General features: G+C 41.5%; 1 protein-coding gene across 2 annotated transcripts in view; it reads right to left on the bottom strand.

The window, feature by feature from the left end:
- RARB (retinoic acid receptor beta) overlaps window positions 1–21,669 on the bottom strand; it is a 206,695-nt gene that overhangs the window by 125,632 nt on the left and 59,394 nt on the right. The window lies entirely within an intron of this gene.

Genomic DNA, 21,669 nt, shown 5'->3' with positions numbered 1-21,669 from the left:
ACACCGTGTCACTGCCCAGCCTGCACTCGGCTAGACTAAACACACAGGGCTCTTTCAGCCTCCCCTCTCCATGTCTTCTTTGAGCTGACACTCGTTCTCCCATTGCACAGCACACTTCCAGTCCTCTACTGCATAAAATCCCAATTGTTCCAGTTTTAACACGTGGGAAGTGCTGAGCCCACTTCTTGGTTTTGCTTTAAAAAAATCACTACCTCTAGACGGTGCATTTACGAAACAGGCTGTTATCAGGTTATGCATATAAAATAACTTAACCTAGTGAAAATACAGCATATAAAAAAAAATAGCTTCTATGGATCATTTGATTCTATGATGAAATGTAAAGCATTTGCTACTCTGGAATAGAAACTAATATTCACCATAAGCTTTTTGATTAAGGTTTCTGATTAGGACTGTGTTTTAATATCTAATACAGCAAAATCCAATGTTCATATTATGTTGCCTCTGTAGATCAAAGCTTGTCTCACACAACCTGTGCAATTCATTAATTTTATTTTTGTGTATCTAGGATCGGTCGTGTCACATTCTGGATGTAAAAAAGTAAGAAAAGACAGAGGGGGTAGCCTTACAACTCCACTTTTTTTGCCATTGCCTTGAAATATATATTAGGTTTAACGTAGAAGAGATGACAATGCAGAATATAACTCACTTTTTCTGTCAATGTAAGCAGTATATTGGTCTGGTTAAAAAGACAGCCTAGGAAGTCCTTCACTGCAGCACAGTAGTGAAATACACAGGATAGTGCCACATGTGATACACAAATCCCTAAAGAAGGACTTCTTGAATTCCTTCTAAAGTTTATTGAAGCTTATTTCCTTTAAAGATTTTTCTTCTTTCAGAAGAAGGTCAAGAAGCTTTCCTATACTTCTCCTGAGCAGAAAAGGAGATGGAACATCTACAAAGTGCCTATATTGCTTAGATGAGCTCAAAAACTGGTTCTGTGGTCCAGAGCTGTTGTCACCTTTGCTATCCCTGGCAGTGGACAGCACACCATTTCTTACACAAGTTCAGAGTAGTCCCTGGCTCCCACGTGTTGCTGCTGTTTCTTGGTCCTGTCCTAATCTTCTTATCTCCCAGTTGTCTGGCAACCATATCTGAAAGGAGAAAGTCCTCCTGTGGGTGATCCAAGGCACCTGAACTGGAGCTGGTGCCACTAACAATTTTCCAGCTTCCTTGACTAAGGGAATTGAGGTCTTTCTGAGTGACCATTCATCCCCAAGACATCAGTGGCATGTATCAGATTAATACTATCTCCGAGGATGTGTCAAGCCAAACAGAACTTCAGCGTGGCTACATGAACCTTTTAACTGGGACAACAGGTTATTTCCTATCAGCTGCTTTTTGGCATCCATATGTGTGTCTGCTGTGGTAGAGATGAGGCTGATTAATTCCTCTACAAAAGATGCTGTGAGATAAGACCAGTCCCCACGGCTCGAGGAGCATGTCTGTGTGTGGAAGCTCCAAAGCTGTAAGTGATTTCTGCCCATGGATGAGCACACAAACCTCCCATTGAGACCCACAGGGAGCCTAGAGAACTTGTCTAAAGGCAAAACTCAATCCTACCCTTACAGCTCAAATTAAAAGATAATAAAAATTCCCTCCACACATGGTCACGTGACATGCAGCTAATGTTGCATGATGGAATAGTACAACTCCCTCTGCTTCCTTGGCCTTCTTGCCAGAAAAGCAACAAAATTAATATTTAGCTTCATGTACTGCTTCTTGTCCTATTTCTAAACCCAAAGTAAACCCTGCTTGGAAAAAGCATTTCAGGAGCCTCAGTGGCACAGAATCTCTTCACTGGCAGAGCCTCAGTAACAGGCATGTTTGGTCAGAGATGTGCCCCAAGCAGCATCATTGCTCCCCAGGAAATAGCAATAGGAAATATCTGGCAGCAACCAACACATGGCACAACTGTGTGAGCTTACCACAGCTTACCCTGCACACAGAAATGAGGACAAAATACTGCAACATGTTTCTTCCTGTCCCTCCTCAATAGCACATGGATTTTTTAACCCAAATTTTCCCAATCAAGCCTTAATAACAACACCATTAGTTACTACAGTAGATGTTTTCACAGCATATCATCTCCTCTTTAAAAAAACAAGCAAACAAAAAAAAAACTGTCCAAGGAGTTCATCCTGAAAAAATAAACTCCTGTAATTCACACAGAGCAAATTCCACTGTGAAAACATTCTTGTTCTCTTCAGGAATGCGAAACAGTTTAACTCCATCTACACACTGGGCTCCACAGCCTGGAAAATACCTAGCTGGACTTTCCATTTGTTAACCAAGTTGAACGTCCTACCAGCCTCAAATAAGGCCACATAGAAGAGAAAATCACTATGGAGAGATGAAGCTCTCCTCTGCCCTCTGAACCTGTGAGGGATTTCTAACCATGCATGCTGCATAATGCAGGTTTTACTTGCCTGGTCTGAGCATGGTGGGAAATGCACTGGTCTGAAAAAAAAAAACAAATGCCAAGGCAAAAACTGCAGCAAATGCTGAGTGGGAGAACCTGGGAAATTGCTGTGTGTAGCTTTACAAAATCCAGTTGATATTGTGAAGTTGTCATTTAAATAATTGAGTGCCAGCAAGTGCCTCTACGGATAGCAAAGAGCAGGGGGGGCAAGCTGAGCTCAGACCAACAAAGCTCCCTGCCACTCTGTCCCTCTGTGGCCAAGGGGTGCTGGAGCAGGAGCACTACCAGGACAAGGTACCAGAAGAGGTGTGACCCCTTTCCATAGAAGTTAGAGAGGGAAGGTAGTTCTTGGCAGCATGTGGCCAGTGCAGTCCGTACTCAGGGACAATACTTCATGTCCCAAAAGGAGATGGTTCCTACATGTTGAGAGGTACAAAACCAACCTGGAAACTGGAAATAAGACAATAATCCTCACCTTTCTGTATGCTCTGCACACACAGACAGATAGGTGTGGACATGTGTGTGTGTATATATATATATATATATATATATATATATATATATACATACATACATACATACATACATGGCTTTAAATAATTAAGAGCACATAATTAGCACATATCATTGCACATATACATGCAAAGTATGTGAAGAAAAACTGAATATGCAAGTATGTGAAGAAAAACATGGAAGTATGTGAAGAAAAACTGAGCACTTGGCAGGAATATCCTTTATCATCAGACACAATCAAATGCGTGTTTTGTAACAAAAAGTGCATAAATCTAACTAACTTTCAAAAAGGCTGGATGTACACACCACAGAAATGATCTCATGTTTAATGCAAACAATAAGTCACTAAATTTATTTTCATTTTTATGCTGATTCTATACAGTATAAAAGTCTTTCTGTTACGAGAAATCCTACATCTAAGCACAGTAACCACATTCAGATACAGGACAATGCTCCTCCCTCCTTTCACAAACTTTGGGGTGCTTAAGTTTCTCCTAGATCAGAAAATTTTATTTCTATTTTATTTCTTTATGTCTATTTTTTATTTTACTCATTCAGAAGAATAAATGTAGAATGCATTCAGCAAATCTTGCTAACAGGAAAATTTTCTTACAAAAATATAAAGACGTGAGGTTTTTTATAGCTAGATAGATATGCATATATATGTATCTGGAAACATATGTGCTTAGGCTGTCACTGATCTTCACTAAGCAGGGATTTAACAAATTTTTTCTATGGCAGGACCTTGTTACTATTTTAAAATCATAAATATGTGCAAAGGCAGTTACAGACCTTTTAATTTATTCTGCGCACACTTACTGAGACTTGTAAGACACGCACAAAGAAGACCAAGGAGAGCTAAAAGAAGAGACGGTGTCTGGCATAATTTCAACATCTAGAAGTTAGATGTCTAGTTCTCAGTTAGTCAATCAAGGCTCTTTCTACATTTAGTAGGTATTTATAAGCATACCTCAGTATCATCCTGTCTAGACAGTCACTCTGGAAGTGCTTGCTCACTGCCTGTCAAGGGGGCTTACAGTAATGAGTTAGTGGATAAGTTTTAGAGATGTCTAAAACTGTGTAAGAAAAATCCAGACATTCACATATGCCTTTGCAGAGGGGCAGGAAAGCCTCTTTTTAACCCACAAGACCTCCCTGCCATGCCTGAGGTCCACCACCACCTTCCTGTGATGTGATGCCCACGGCGCCCGGGCCATCACCTGGTCCATCTCCTACTCCTGAAATGCTACAGCCAAGGCCTGAATACACATCAGATGTGCACCATTAGCAATGATGTTTCCTGCATTTGCAGCACATAAACTTGTTCCTATAACAGCTCTCACTATTTTCCACCATTTGGCTGGCGCTCAGTGATGTAACCCAGTGTGAATGAAAGAGCCCCCTTTTTCTCCAGTCTCAACAATGTGCCTATTTGTGAGCAAAGCCACTGCTTTCCCCCACGGATCTGGTTAGTAGTGATATTTTATTTAAAATTCTTGTGGAAGCTTATGGGCTGAAGTAACTGTGATGTGAAAACCAGATGTCCATGGCAAAGGAAAGACTCAAAGGGCTTTCAGAAACAGGGAGAGTCATAATTCTGCCTCAGAGACTGAGTTATTCTTCTCCATGATGGGTCCTGGCAATGGGCAGGGGGGTTGCATGCACGGATAGGTGATAAACCACATCTGCACTCTCGCTGCAGGATGGGCCTGTGTTGAAACACGGGGAATTGGGGTGAGCTGGGACCCTACTCTCCCTCAGCAGCCACATCCCAGCAGTGCCACCTCACTCACCTTCCAGGAATCACTTCCGTCACAGCCAGCGTGGCAGCAGCTCTGGGCATCATCCTGCATCAGCTAATGTGGCCTTAGTCACCACATTGCAGATGTCCCCATGTGGTGACAGCAGCTACAAGTCACAAGGCCAGCAAGAGGCTGCTCCATCACCCCACTGGGGATGTGAGCTGCAACACAACCACCCATCAGCCGGCAGAGGGATGCTGCTCCAACACCCTTAGTCTTAGGAGCTCTTTAGGTACCATTGCTCAAGCCTACCTAGGCCACTAAAATAGAGGCTCATAAACTGCAATGATACTTAGAAGAACCTTGAGCTTGGAGTCAACAAAGGGCCAATATATTCTCCAACTACTTGTTCAAAACATTCACTTTACCATCTGGATGTTTAAGGCAGCAAGGAAACCGATGGCAGGCTTCAACAAAATAGTATCACTAACTTTGTTACCACCAAAACTATATATATATATATATATATATATATATATATATATAAAAATAAAATATATATATATATATATATATATATATATATATATATATATATATATATATATATATGTTTGTAGAATAATTAAGACTAGAAGAAGCCAAATCAGCCCACTGTAGCTATAGGTGCAATTTGTGCCTGCATTAGAAGCACAGCTGCAGCTAGTTTAGGATTTTCTGAGCGTGCTGGTATGACTGATCTACTTAAAACACTAAGATGTAAGAAATTAAAAACCTGAAATGGCTCTACTAAGAAACAAGATCCAATTACGTGTCAAAGCCAGCCTGAACGTTTTTGGATACATAAAAATTTTGAAGATGTGTTTTTGCAACTGTAGGTGCTTCAGGTTTTGCCAAAATAATTTTGAATTGTTTTAAAACTCTCCCTGCGTGTCTGCCAAAGGATGTGCTCACTGACAGGAAAAGCTAGTATTAGATGACAAAACAGCAACAAACTCCTTCCCACTCAAAATGAGCTGAGGTCTTGTTTAAATGGGGAGATTACTTGTCTGCAAGTGCTGTAACAAAACTACAGGACTTTGATCATGTTTATTTTAATAGTTTAAGCTGTAATTATATCAAGAGGAGTTCTTTATTCATTTTTACAATGGGTATAATGAATGCAAATATGCTTTTTTAATAGTTTGTGTCTTTCAGCTTTATCCAAGCACTATTAAGAAAATGGATGTGGAGTTATTCCAGGATAACATCCCCAAAACGTAGTATTTTTTTCTCTCTCCACTACATAACAAAATGTGACTTTTACTACAAATTATTATAAGCACACTCCTGGAAGCTTGTTTTTACAACCTGATAACCCATTCTGATTGTATGGAAATGTGAAAATAAAGCACACTCCTCTAACAATTACCTTTGAATATTTTAGAACATGAATGTATTTTAGAACATTATCTCTGTTTTCTGTATTTTTTCATAATTTTAGCTTTTTTTCTTTATTTTTAAAGACATGCTTTATTAGACAGATAAAACTTCAAGTATTCTGTCTGTGTTATGACTCCAAATAATTTTGCCTCTTACTAATAAAAAACTTCCTTTTTGAGGTCAAAGAGTGAAAGAGTTGAAGCTAAACCCCAGGAAGTCCAGGGTTTAAGTTGGGACATTGCTGGCTGTGATTGTCCAAAAGCAAGCATTGCTGGTGGCACCGAGGCAAGCTGTCCCAGCAATACTCCCAGTGGTATAGCCCTTTGTGACATTCATCAATCTTCCTGACATTTAGGAGGAGACAATACTGCCAGAGCTCGATGTAAACAGAAGTAAGGTGTCCGCAAAGGTGTCATTTGCCTTGGCCTTCAAGTGAGATAAAAATAAAAAGCTGAAAAATGTAACTTATAGGTACAACCAACAAACATGCACCTCAGCATGAGCCCATGCAAAGCAGAGCCTACTGTCATTGCTTTGCACCTTTAAAAGCACCTTATAGCCCCCACCTCAAACCTGAAATTTTTAAATTCAACAACACTAAAGACTGCTTTAACCACTTTAACCAAACCAGAAACATACAGACACACGACACAGCTTCCCACAGGCAGGGAAGTGCTCTGTATTTCCCTGTAAGGAGGGCCCTTCTTTAATAAGAGCTTCATCCGATCACTGTCATTGTTCGGGGTAATGGATTACCTACACATACATTTTCAAGTGTAATGACACTCTTGCTTATTAAAGACCTCTCAGCTGAAGGGGCAGAATATTATGAACTGGCCAATCCATTCATTTCCTTGAATATGTTATTCAGTATTTTATGCTAAACCAGCAATACACCATCCATTTTAGTACAATGATCCTTATGTTCAATAAAACTGAAGTGCTGGATCATAAATCATTATAGTCATTTATTTTACATTAGACACATTAGCCACTATATTCCATAATCTATTACAATAAGGTGGATTTAAATGTACCCCAAGGAACTACAATAATAACTTGAGAACCAAATATAGCAATTATGGATAAAATATGCTTAACCTAAAACTGCACTAGCTGCATAGACTGCTGTGAACTTTAAATAAAATTTAGGGAGGATGATAACTGTCCTGGAATAAACAAGTAACAGAGGAAAATCAGAACCTTCTCTCTACAGATAGTTTAACATGCCCTATCTATGGTGAAGGGGATGTTATGCTTATAAACCAGTGTCTACTAAAATATTATTATTCCATTATTTCTGGTTATGTTATCTTTCCATCATGTGAAAATTTTCCATATTTTCCTGGTGTATTACATCCTACTTATGGTTTTTAAATAGTGCTCTTCCTTTCTAGCTTTCTGATTAATCTGTTTGGATTCCTTGTATATTCTTCAGACTCCCTCCAACCACTTTTAACAGTTTTGGTAAAATTTCCATAACATGTCCAGACCTTACTGATGCTTTCAGCTTTGGGCTGAGCAATAACAAAGGGCAAAGTCTGTTTGTCTCCTCCAGACGCAATGTCTCTGCACAGTCCCACAAAAGGGGCCATTGGTAACTTTCTGGCCCCAGACCAAGAAGAAATCTCAAATGCTTGTGAACACAGTTTGGCATTTTTCAGAATTAGTGCTCTGCCAAGTATTAAAAACAGCTACATGCTAAAGAAAGCGATTGTTTTTTTACAGGAAGGTTCCACATTTCAGACCACTGGGATTCCTGAAGATGCCTGTGACCAGCCTGGTGCAGAGGAGAAAGAAGACTGAGGGCTCTCAGGCATTGCCTGTACGAAGAACCAATGTAAGTCATGCCCCAACTTCACATGTGCTGCCTTGTATTTATAAACCCGTGTTGCATAAATTCCATTATCCTTGAAATATTTTTCTGTGTTTATTGCCTGTACCTTTTCTTCCCAGGAACAGAAATTACATTTAAGAACTCAATGCTCACCGCTACCAGAGTAGCTGCTCTTATCTATTACTATTAGTTCTCTTATTATTTTCTGTAATTATTCCAAAATAACTACTATTAACCTAAATAATTTCCTAAGAGGCTTATTAGCTAGATCTGCAAACATACACTTGGAAAGTCCCTTTTCCAGTTGTTCTAGAGCTTTTTGTAGAGGCCTATTTATATCCCTTTCTTTACTTCCTTGCTTTTTCCCCCCATGAAGGCCAAATATTAAGACTGGATATTGAGTGTAGCTCCTTATGCAGTTTCTAGAAGTAATCAAGCAGGTCCAGCTGGAGTCTCATAGGCAAACCAAGGTGCACTTCTGCTGACTGCCCTGCACCTACACAGACTTCAGTCTCTAGTTGCCATGCCAGCACCTTTCATAAGACTTCACATAAGAGAAAATGTACCCATTATTCACTACAAATTCAAAATAAAATTTTGCTTTGGTTCCAAATTGTTAAATATATTCAGGCAAATATGGACATTGTAACCAAAGTAAGGCAGAAGCTTGCTTTCCCAACCTTGTGTTCATATTTTATCTCATAGCACAAGAGCCATAGTAGTGAAAGGTGTGCTGAAAGCAAGAAACCTCAGCTCTGGTTTAAATGTTGTTCCTAATTCCTATTGAATGTGAGCTGATCTGTTTGTTTTTATTCCAGAGTTTCTGACTGAGGGGAGCTGCCGTGGTGCCACCAAGAAGAGAACAATGCACCCAGCTCTGTGTGTTTTGGGAGAGAAAGTAAATATTTTGTACGACATCCATTGTTGAATAAATAACTTTCTTTCTGATAAAAAAGCACCAAAAATCTGTATATATCATGAGAAGAATTCAAACCTCTGTGATAACCTTACACCACAGGCATCCAGTAAAGCTGTGTAACAAGAGGCTGAGAAAGGCAGCTACTCTGCCATCCCATTTTGGCCTTGCATTGCTCCCTACGACTCTCACGTTCACCCACACGTGATACAGAAAGGAGACATGAGAGGTGTGCAACTAATCAAGTCACTGTAAAATTTTGGCTGAAGCAGGACAGAGCCTCAAAGGCTAGATGCAGATGAACTGCTTGCTTTACATCCTGGGCTGTGCTCTGCCCCTCCATCAGCGCTACAGCCAGTAAGCTACCCCTACCTGACATCTCCAAAGGGAAAGCTGTTTTCCAAAATACAATGCCAAAATGGAAAGTGGTGCACAGAGAGGACATCTGATCACTCAGGAGTTATGGCAGCCACTGGAGTCCTGCCAAGAAAAACCTTGCTGTGTTACTGGGTGTATTCAAAGAGCATAAACTGATCAAGTGAGGCTGTCCTTCCTTCTTGGTCCTCCCCAAGAGAACAAATGGAAGCAGGAGATGAAAGCAACAGTGACAAACCCAGGTAGCATGGCATGCTTTGAAGGCAGAGAAAGCGTGGGCTGTACTCAGGGGTGAGGGCTGCCCATGCAGACTGGGGCCAGAACAGCTCAGAGACCTGGCAGCCACCATGACACTCTAGATCAGAATGTGCCACCCAGTAAAGGCCAGTCCCACGTCCCGCCAGCCACACCTCATACCAGGCAGGCACTGTCCCACTGCTGCCATGGATTGCCAGCACGGTTCTGATGCAAACAAGAGAGAAGCCTGCCTGCAGTGAGGCGTGCCAAGGCAGCCATGCTCTCCCTGAGGCAGGGTGGCACAGGCGGTACCAGGAAAGAGCTCAAAGTTTCAACTACAAAAAGACAATTATAGATGTTTAGTGACACAGAGTGCTCACAAAGGGACACATACTGATCTTGCTTAGGCATAAGATATTGTATATTTTAAAAGAGAGACAGAAGCCCTCAAGGTGTTAAGCTCTCTCTAAATTCAGCCTTGGAAGCTGCAGTGCCCAAAGAGCCCTGCCCACTCCCAGGGCACTGTGCGGTGCCTCTTCCCTGCACAGGGAGAAGATATCCCTGCTAGAGTGGATGACCCACAGCCAACAGGCCAGTTTTCCTGTCCCCAGCAGGCTGTGCTGGAGGCTGGGGTGACGCAGCTCTCCCAGAGGACAGCCCTGCCAGGGCGCGGGGCGCCGAGGCTTTTCCCAGCAAAGCAGCTGGCCGCCTGAATTCCAACAGCCGCTTCCTGCCAGCGCCGCTGGCAAACAAACCTGTGGAAAAGTAAATACGTTTATCACGCAGATTTCCTCTGCCCCTTTTTAAATAAGGAAGGGCTCGATTGCTTTCCTGAGTCAGACCCATTCCACGCTGAAGCCATATCATCGATAAATACGTGCTCCCATGCTCATTCCAATGACTACAGCCACGGGTGATACAGGCTTGTGTGGTTTTAGGATTAAATGCAAAAGAGCCCTTCTGTGAAGGCACATTCCCACCCAGAAGCCAGCATTAAGTGTAACGTGGACCAGCCTGCATGAGCCAAAATGCCAGGGCGGTGTAGTGAGATGAACGTGTCCCTGATGCGCTCTTGCTGAAGCCAGCAGATCCGCAGCAGCTTCGTAATGCAATGCCTTCCCCTCACAGAAAAGGAAGGCCTCTTGAAAGAAATTGTAAGTGAAATTTAGCTCTGTTAACAGCAGGAAATAGCCAGCAGTTTGAAATCACCTGGGCCAGGGATTTGGCCTTAAATTTTCCAATCTGACGCTAGTGTGGCATCAGTACATTTAAAGTCTCTATTAAGAAGGGGTAAAAACAGTTGGAGAAGTCACAGTCATCTCTGGGAATTTATACGAGAAATGTTTGCTGTACTGCAGATCAAAATAGCATTTTGACTCATTGATCCCCTGAATGCCATAAAATCTGAAGCAAGATCCTAGTGCTTAGCAGTGGGAAAAATGAGGTTCTTTGGCCTCCTATCGTAATATGAAGAATGAGCAAAATAAAGAAAAACAAAGGAAAAGAAATGAGATATAAAGCTCGAGGTGAGGGCAAAGACAAGCAAGCAATTAAAAAAGATATATGGACTTCAATTTACAAAAAACACCCTAAACCTCCGCCTCAGTAGCATGTTTAGCTCTTAATCAAGTCTTATTACAATCGCATGCAAATGCCAGGATGGCAGGACATTCCTTCAAACTATGTTTTCATTAAAGATTCTGCTTTTTCCAGAATAATAGTAAATGACACGTGAACTTCATATGAACTATAGGTCATGAAAGGATTTAGTATTGGCATTTTTAATCTAAAAAGTCTGTGCCAGAAAATCAATATGTTTCAGTCGCAGCATTCGAATGCAATTTTCTTCACGTAACAGGGTTCTTTCTTTCACTCCTCCTTCCTCTCCCTCTCTCTTTCTCTCTCCCTCTTCTTTAAAAATAATGAATAATTCCCAGTTTTTCTATGAAACAAGCAGGCACATTAGAAGGCAACGACATCAATAACACGTTACATGTAAACAGAAAATGAACAAAAAAATCATTCAAGGCCCCTTTCAAACTGGCGTGCTTTTCATCAGCGCTATTACAGGTTCCATTCACATTATCGGATTGAACCACGCTGCATAACCAAGGTGCTGACAAGCCTTGATTACCCAATAACTCCTGTATTCCTTTCAGGCAGGTTCACCGAGAGGACAGGAATGCGCGGCCTTCCTGTGGGGCAGGCTGCTTTCCAGCCAGACCAAGTCAATGAAACCCAACGCCCTCTCGCTCCTGCGCGCCGAAACAGCCCCTGCATTTCCTGAGAGGCAATTATGACTTTTCCCTTCTTTATTCTCAATTGTTTCGGATAACAATTTATTGTTCATCAGAGGGGCCAATATAAACATTTTAAAATCTTTTCATAACACTTAGAGGGGGCTGCTAAGTCATCTCTGCAGTAAATCTGTTGTCGGCTCTTTCCCATGCTGCAGAGTCAACAAATCCGTCTCTCACACAGGGCAGGGCCAGCCAAGCGCTGCAAAAACAGGGAAAACGAATGCAGCGCCTCGTAAGTCGCGTCTCTACTTGCTCCGACTTTCCCTGCACGCTTGTCAGCCGCCCACCTTTCGGTTTTCCCTCTGCACGACACACCTCTCAAAAGATAGATTGCTCAAAAGAGAAAGAAGAGGAAAAAGATGCAGTTTCAGGCCGTAAGTGTTTTTCACGTTTGGATTAAACCCCGCTCCGTCCCGAGGAGAGGCAGAGGATGCATTACACACTTGCTCTTTCTAGCAACTTAGGCTGGAGCACTAATGAAAAGCAGGAGACGGAGTTGGCAGCCAGATGTGGGGCGAGGGCTTCTACCGAGAGGGAGCTGGAGCCTTTAGGGCTGAGATCTAACAGAGGCTAATTCCCTCACTATGTCACTTGCCTAATTCCTTGCAGACAACTCCTACTCCATTCCCTAAAAAGTATGCACATATCAAAGGCAATCAAGCAAAATAAACATTTGCAATAAATTTATTTTTGGTAGCAATTTATATTAAACTTACTGTTATTCCTCCCTAACTAAGCAGTTCTTAGTCCTCGTCTCTGTGTCCCCTGAGTGAAACAGCTGCTTTAGTATCATTTTGCATCCAGAGCTGTGGGTGTAATATTACTCACATTTCTCTAATTAACTTCTAATGACATGAGTTATCTGCACATTTTTCTTGTTATTTTTTATTGTTTTCAAGTCAAGCAGAATTCAGATTTTACCTGGTGCCTGCTGCACATGCAGCAAGACTTGTAGTGCTGTGTACGAAGCTCCTGCCCAGCTCTGGGTCCGAGCAGCCCCAACCACCTACCAGCTGTAGGGCCACTGGGACCTCCTGCTCCCTGGCTGATTCAGTCTTCTTCCCAATGCCTGTGGGATCAAAGGAAGGACTATGTGTGTTCCTCCCACCTCTGCCCAATGCACCAAGGCCGTCCCTCCTCCCAGCAGGGACTTCAGAGAGAGAAGAAGGAAGATTTGGCTTTTGCAAGCCCTAGAGATTCTAGAACTGTGGGCAAGGGAAGGGACTGCTGTGGGATTGGGTAAGGGGAGCAAATTCTTGCTGCTGGTGCAAGGCTTGGCCAAGTCAGCTCATGGCACAGACCTCTGACAAGGCACTGCCACACAGGCCACACACACATGTTATACTCTTAATTCACACGCATATTATATTCTTCTTTAAGGCCTCAGTATTTTATTCCCAGAATGGTAACACAATGGTAAATGCAAAGGCATGGGTGCATGGAGCCCACAAATTCAGAATTGCTGTCTCAATACCGGGTGTCTGAAGCGGCTGGCGCTGAAACCATCTTGCACAGGCATGCAGAAAAGCACACACAAATCTGCATGCAAGGAAATTTCCCTGATGCAAATATGCACTACCTAGGTCTCAACTTTTTTATTTTGTCTGTTTTTCCAATTCTCCACACATGGCTCTTACACTCAGCTCATCACTATGGTCTATTTGTTGTCACATCTCTTTTAAATGGCAAATATTTTGAGCTATCTGCGGTTCTGTCAGTTTACTTTTCAACACAGCAAACTATGGGCTTTTTACTTGGTACCTCCTAGAACTGGAACAAAAAGCGATTTCCTACTTAAGTACAAACAAACAAAAGCTAGACCATTTTCCTTCCAAGCAGCAGAGTTAGTCTTGCCCTAAGAACTGTGCTTGATATCTTTCAGCAGCAAACACAGTGCATTAGGGATTTTCTCTCACACTTACATTATCAAGCTTTAAACTTTTCTGCATCCACTATCAAGGAAAAAGTGTCAGACAGGAGCAACTAAAAAACTATAAATCTGACCTCATTTTTTACCTTAGCTGACCATAGCTCTAGCAATGCAACCTCTAGAAATACGCAAGTATTTCTAAAACCATTATTAGAGTAACACAGATAGTAGAAACACATTAAAATAGAAGGATGAACAAGATGGATACACAACCTTCAAAGAAAATTCTTGTAAGGTATTTTTCAAGATACAGCATTTGCAAAACAGTTTCTATTTCACATGTATCTTCAGTAATTTGCTACGTTAAAAGAAAAAGAGAGGGGATTAACTGAACTCCAGGAAACCATAATAGCAATGGAAATTAATTACTTGCCTATTGAGTACAGAACAAACTTGAAATCTGTGTTATGGATGTGCTGATATTTGGCTGAATGAATAACCTATAGGAATCTCACAAACAAAATGCATAAGTCATTGCTGCCTTATTAATTTAATAATGAATTTTTTTTTTTACTTACTCCTAGTCTATATGAAGAAATCAAAATTACATCTTGTTGCATTTGTCTGGTGTCTCCCTCCCAGTTTAAGAGCAACTGTTACCAAGAAATGTTTACTAAACGTGACTCTAAATTGCAGTCTGCCTCAAAACAAATTCACAGTTGTGAACTGCAGCTTTACAGAATCTCAGCATATGACAAAAAGAGACCAAAACTGGTCTGCTGGATTTTTGCACATCAGTCTCAGTTCTCTTAGGCTAGGACATAACTACGTCTTCAACTTACATCTTAAAATCTTCCCTTCTAAATCATCTGTATTCTTCAGCTTCTGTTCAAATGCCTACCAGAATAGAGACTCCATATAGGATTTGGTTTAATAAATCTAAAAGAAAAGACATGTCATCATCCCTCTCCATCCATTGCATTGTTTGTTGCATGTTAAATTGTGACTGCTGTGGCCTTACAGGATTTTTTTTAAATTTTCTGAGAAAGCTTCTTCCTTAATCATGCTGAACAAATCATAATGATGTTTTTTAATAGATGCTCAGGGACAGTTCATAAAAACTCTATGCGCCATTCAAATAAAGGTTTTATAGAGCTTAACCAGATAAAGGTGAAATTAATCTATTTTCAAAAAACTATTATCCTATACACTGAGATATCCTTTCTGCAGTCTGGCTAACCATCCCTAATCTGTTATATCACCTCCTGGGACAATAAATCATAGCGAAAGGAGAAAAAGCAGGCTGGAGTGTGAAGACATTGCTCTACGACATAAGCATAAATCAACATCAACCCATATTTATACTTCAGAATAAAGTCCATGAACACTGCAATCCCAGGAACTTTAATGGGACAGGTTGCAGTGCTGACTTTGTTTTCCAGTTTATGTGTTATTTTTATTGCCACTGTATGATAGTAAGTACTTTCATCAGGAAAGTCTTTAATCAGATGATTTTATTATGAAGTTTTGCTGCTCTGTTAGATCTTGAGTAGCCTTTCAGTCAATGCAATGCCTTTGTCACTCTCTGCCGTACAAGCACTAGAGGTAACATCAGCCAACCCCCTCTCTTCTCAGTAAATACTGGCATCAGATGTCAGTGATACCAATCACTGGATGGTACAACATCCCTCTGCGTGTTGTGTAATGCAACATTCTGAAAAAGCTCTTCTGACGCACAAACCCAAGCCCCTTGAATCCCTGTCACTCAAAAAACCCAACCCCAAACGATCAAACTGTATGGAATAACCCACTCCAGAACAAATTTCAAAGGAAAAAGTTCAGAATCAGCCCAAGATAGAAAGACATACTTGGGTCTGAGCCACCAAAGAGACTCCACATTAAGTTAACAGGTGACTTCCCTCTCTAAGCTTTCTCCCATCCATCCATCCATCCATCCATCCATCCATCCATCCATCCATCCATCCATCCATCCATCCATCCATCCTTTCATATTCTGACCAATTTTGCCACGGAACTGTTTCTAAGTCTTTATCTCTTTCTCAAGTGCCACTGCAGGTCCAGTGAGCCACATTACCAGCTGGACACACAGCCTGTCCCCAAACGCCAGCGGCAACCATCGGGCCAGCGTTGCTTTCTGAATTAACAGCAATGTGTACAACACTCAGCTGTCTGCAGGACCAAACGGGGCTGCAAAAGGAGCTTTTTTCATTCATTAGTCCCTTAGGAAAGTTTACCCCAAAGCAAACTGCTGGCAGTATGAGATGGATGAAATCTGTAATATTCACCAAGCAACAGCATGTGGAGGGTAGCAACACTGGAACTGTGTGTTGAAATTCTTTGTCATTGCACAGCAAACTTTTCCTTTTAAACACAGGAATAAAAGATTTAGCAGACTGTGTGACAAACAAAATCAAGTGACTGTTTACATAGGAAAACCAGCCCTCTTGTAGCTGCACAAATAAATAATATTCTTTTTTCTTTGAAGAAAGAGCATATGCTCAACATTCCTTTGTCCTGTATCACAATAGAAAAACCCTTTGCACTGGAATATCTGAATCACTTCTTGGCAGTCCCTCAAGGTAAACAGAGTAAATTAAAAATGAATGTTTATTGTAGATGCACACATACACACACACACGCTGCAAAGTGGAATGCTGTATTTGCCTATCAAACATAGGAAGCGATTGAGTCCATCAGTCATTCAAACAAGCAACTGAAAAGTGGAAATAATGGGATGACAACATCAGAAAACAACCTCCCAGAAAGAGATGAGTTTCCTCATAGCCATTTGTCTTGTCTAATTAATCCCACATGTGGGACTAGGCTGGAACATTAAAAAAAATTAGGTACAAAATATTACTTTCAGTGTAAGCTTCAGAAGTACAAAAGAAACAGAGATGCTTTATGGTCGCACTTTGCTTTCAAACCCCCTTTTTCACATCATCTTCATAATGTGTGACTCGGCCCCTGTGCCTAAGATGAGACTAAGATAGTGTTAACAGCACAGAAGAAAGCAGTTGGACAAGCTGGGGAAAATTATGTCGTTGCCACTAATAAAACAACTTGTCAGTTCCTAATAGATTTAAAACCTGTGTATTAGGTTGCAGACTATTCCTGGGCACCCATGGAACGGTCATGCCCAAGAGCACTTCCCTCTGCTCAAGACCGGTGAAAAGGGCATGACCTATTCCCTTCCACGCAAACCTTGTCACAGTTTATCCGTATTTTTGTCAACTTTGAATTGGACTGCTGTAACACACTCTCCACAGGGCAAAACAAAATGCAGAAACAAATGCAGAATGTGTCAACTGCTGACTTAATGGAGTTTCATGCCAGGAGCTTGTTGCCCTAATGTGCACGGATCTGTGATATCTGTCTTCACAAGAGACCGCGTAGGTAGAGCGAGGTGGTGGGTTTAATATGCAAACCGAAGAATTTGTCAAAGGTATATCTGATCCTGAGTATGGAGACAGACACACCTGCCAAGGTTCTGAAAATCGTGGCCACTTCTGAAAGATGTGTTGGGGTTTTTTTGTTTGCTTTGGGTGTTTGTCCTTTGTAAGTTTTGCGGGTTTTTGAGAGGTTTATAAAGTATGCAGCAGACACCTCCTCCACCGCCATGTGTATCAAGCAGGCTACCAGAGCTGAAATTAAAGCAGAGATGAACTGAAAGCCCCTCAACATGCCAAGAAACATCGTCCATATGCCTACTACTGTGAAGCAGTCTGCCTATCTCCCCATTATGAACGTGAAATAGTGTGAGCAGTGCTAATCTATTCCTACAGCCTATTGGAAGGAGAAGGGATTACAGGTTGCAGCATTTCACCTACTGCAGTCTGAGGGGTGACAGATGTCTAACAAATATTTGCTACAATAATACTGATGCAGTTAATAACATCAGGACATATGCTGGATACCACTGGAGAGATGGGCAGAGAAAAATGGTCTGAAATTCAACCATGGCAAATGCAGGGTCCTGCCATGGGGGAAGAATAACCCCATGCACCAGAACAAGCTGGGGGCTGACATGCTGGAAAGCAGCTAAGTGAAGATGGACCTGGGGTTCCTGATGTACAAAAAGCTGTCCATGAGCCAGCAGTGTGTCTTGGGGGTCAAGGAGGCAAATGGTGTCCTGGGCCTGCCCAAAGAGCATTGCCAGCAGAGCAAGGGCAGTGACCCTGTCCCTCTAGTAAGCCCTTGTGAAGCCTCCTTTGGAGTGCTGTGTTCTGGGCTCTCCAGTACAAAGGAGACATGGAGAAGGTCCACCAGAAGGCTACAAAGATCAACAGGGGACGGGAGCATCTCTCTTATGAGGAAAGGCTGAAAGATGGGCATTTCCAGCCTCAAGATGAAACAAAATGATAAGGAACCTGAACAATTTCTACAAGTATCTGCATAGAAGGTGTCAAGAGGATGGAGCCTGGCTCTTCTCAGTTGTGCAAAACAATAGGACAAGAGGCAATGGGAAGAAAGTGATGCACTGGAAGTTCCACTTGAATATGAGGAAGAACTTCATTACTATGTGAGTGACCATGCACTAGGATGGGTTAACCAGAGAGAATGTGGAGTCTCCCTCACTGGAGATACTCAAGAACTACCTGCACACAATCCTGTGCCATGTGCTCTGGGATGGCCCTGCTTGAGCAGAGAGCTTGGACCAGATGACCCACTGTGGTCTCTTCCAACCTGACTCATCCTGTAATTGTGTGATTTTTTTAATGCAATGAAGTAACATATACTAAACAGCCTTTTGCACATTAACAAAAAGGGTGAAAACTGTTCTGGCACTTGGCATGGCGACGACACTGTGCCTGCTGGCACCATGTGCCAAAGAATCCCCCCAGGTAACATCCCACACTAACACCAAACAGGAAAGTGGCACAGAACAAAGCGCTAACAAGCTAACAGCTCATGCCCAACTTTGCATATTTTGGCAAATTTTTAACAGCAAAGTAAAATGAGGATTCAAATTATGTGTTGTGCTTCCATCTAAAGCAGGCAGCACTGAGCCTGCTTGAGGCACACAAACACTTATGTGATCTGTGCATGTGCACACCCATCTATATCTGTATCTGTATGCACACAGTTCTCCTGGCACCCATATGTGGATGACTGGAACACTTCTGAGGCAAAGAATATTTTTACATCCTTTTGTTTCTCAGGAGAACCATAAGGGGTGTTTTCACGATTTTGCTAAAGACAGTCCCTAGTTTGCTCTTGCAGAGTACTTCTTTCTCCCAACCCCACCTCCCAAGCTCTCTTCAGTTTGCTTTCAGAGTAAGGAGGCGTCACTTGATCCCTCCCATTTTGGCCAGGAATGAGGTGCCTGAAGTGCTCTGCTTCATTCCCCTCTCTGCCTCCATCCAGGCAAGATGCCCCCCATGCTCAGGGATATGCAATTGCCCACGCCAAGCTAAATGCATTTAATTTATCTGCTCCCTGAAAACCACTTCTCCCATGCTTCCTGTCTTAGTTGAAAGTAAGTGGGTTAATTCCTGTTGCAATATATTTGAACCAGATGTACTTTTATTTTTCCCCCACAGCCAGAAAGAAATGGGGAATTGCAAAGTTTTCCTTCTCCTTTGAAGGAAAATCTACAATTTGGTTCTTGAGTCAGCTCCAGATCTCACATAAAAACACCTTGGCATCCAATTCCTCCTCTACTGTATTGCACTTGCATGTTTTCCTTTGGCATTTATGGGGGCCTGAACACAATATATCTGTTAGAAATATTCCCAGTGCATAACTCTTTAAATAAAGCAGGAAGAAGATTACACCCTGGTTAGCACACCAGAATTTTATGTCAGGAACACTAGTAGCCAAAATGCCTGCCTTTGCCATTGGAAATCTCTATGAGAGAAGAGTCAGCTGGCAGTACTAGCAGAAAAGTCTAAGGAATGTATCAATGCACATCAAGATTTAGGAAAAACAACAGCAGAGAGATCTGCTAGCACCGCTAATAAATAAGGTATTAAATCGTTAAGATTTCAATTACAAGGGAAGAATGTGGCTAACCAAATAAAAGCAGGAGGAATTGAAATAAGAAGTAGGTTAAAGATTAATATTCTGGGTTCAGAACAAAAGGATGCTCTTTTGTGGCACTGTGCTTATGCCTCTGAATGTAAACATTGTTCCGAGAACCATTTTTTCTTTGCCCAATCTTTAAAGGGTAATAAATTAGACCTTGGACAGCCATACAAGCTGCTACTAGATGTGAATGTGAATGTGTCTGTAGAAAAGGCTGACTTTCAATCAAAGTCTATTGAAAGAATAGTTGGATTTTCTAAAGAAGCATGTTGTGCCTATTAACCAACTTACAAAAGGGGCCATTTTCTTGATTTATGTTTGGTTGCTATAGAGATCTTGCAGTACAGACTGGCAGGTGAAGCTCCCATTTAACAATCTCACAGGTTTTTCTTAGCTGTACTCAGAGGACCCAGAGCTACAGTAGGTAAAACCCACCACACAAATATAGCATATCTGTCAAACTTAAAGATCAGATTTAAGGCTTTTCAAGAATTTATTGGGAATACAGTAGAGGTATAACACAATCTTTGGCAACAAATGGTTTACACCCTGAAAAATCTTATTGCAGCAAGATGCTCCAGCTCTGTTGGGTTTTGTCACTGATCCACTTCTTATTCAGCAGGTAATTACATGTGAGCAGGATTCCAGCACATCGCAGGATTGCCATTTATTTGTAGGATTTTTTGCAAAACATACAACACATTCACAAGGAAGAACCTTTGCTCTGCAACAACTGATGCCAATGTGTGCAGGGAGGTGTCAACTAAAATGGCAATAATAATAATAATAATAATAATAATAATAATAATAATAATAATAATAATAATCCTCTTGTCATGAAACTCAAAAAACCCAGAGAACATGCTACTGAGAAACAACATATCATGCTGCAATCACATGAAATACTTCTGTGTGTTAATAGGTCACAGACAACTCAAGACCTGGACTTTAAAACATTATTTTAAAGGGTCTTCTTCCTAAACTCTGACAATAGGTAGGTATGTGGAAGCTAGAGTCCTGGAAGAGGAAATTATCAACCTATGCAGTGCTCCAAACAGCGGTCCCAAAAAAACCCCTGCAAAACTGCATGGCAGTATGTGCTTCAAGTCAAAACCAAGCAAACCCAAATCAAATGAATATGTAGGATGCCAGTCTTTCCTTAGTTGCATGTTGGCATGGATAGATACAGTATCAAATATACAAAACTGAAAAAATATTTTGAAAAAGAAAAAAGAAATATTATTCTTACTGTCTTTAACACAAGAAAAAAACCCCACAACAATTATTTCTATGTGACTCCTTGATTCAACAAGGAATTTCCACTAGCCATCCTTATTGAAAAGGAAATTTGTAATTCATAAACCAGTGATTTAATCAAAATTTGCAAATTTTGAAAAAGGCAGTGCCTCAAAGCTTCCTTACTTATCTGTATCTTCCACCATACTATTAAAATTCTTAAAGAAATGGAGGGGAACAAGGAAAATGAGAAATTAAAGCATTATGGCTCCCATCATTTTACAGAAGTAGTACAAGCCATAGGGGTGCTTTGGCAGAGCCAGTCCCACAGTTTCCCCAACCATGATCTCTCTACTTACAGCCCATGCTCCTTAACCAGCAACTCCCCCCTCTTGTCAGGAGAAATGACCAGTTTTGCTTCTCTACCCTGCATAAACCATCATGCTCGTTAGGCTCGCCCAGGCAGAATCAACCTGCCCTCATCACCAATGAAAAATTCCAAAACCACCTTTTCTTTTTTTAAAGTTATTGCTTGAAGTTGCTCCCAAGGAGGCCTGATTTCAGTTCCTGAGGTGTATTTAGTGTTGCAGAACACAGATGATATTGGGGGGCACCAAACATCTGGAGCAACCAATGGCTCAGAAGGCAGCAGGACAGCATGAGGTGGATGTAGGTGAAGTAACTTCCATGTGCAAAGGCAGCTTAAGCCAAAGCTTATGAACACAGAGAGGTG

Source organism: Haemorhous mexicanus, chromosome 1 (genome assembly GCF_027477595.1).
Source record: "Haemorhous mexicanus isolate bHaeMex1 chromosome 1, bHaeMex1.pri, whole genome shotgun sequence".
NCBI classification, from domain to species: Eukaryota; Metazoa; Chordata; class Aves; order Passeriformes; family Fringillidae; genus Haemorhous; species Haemorhous mexicanus.
This window is presented reverse-complemented; position numbering and strand designations above follow the sequence as displayed.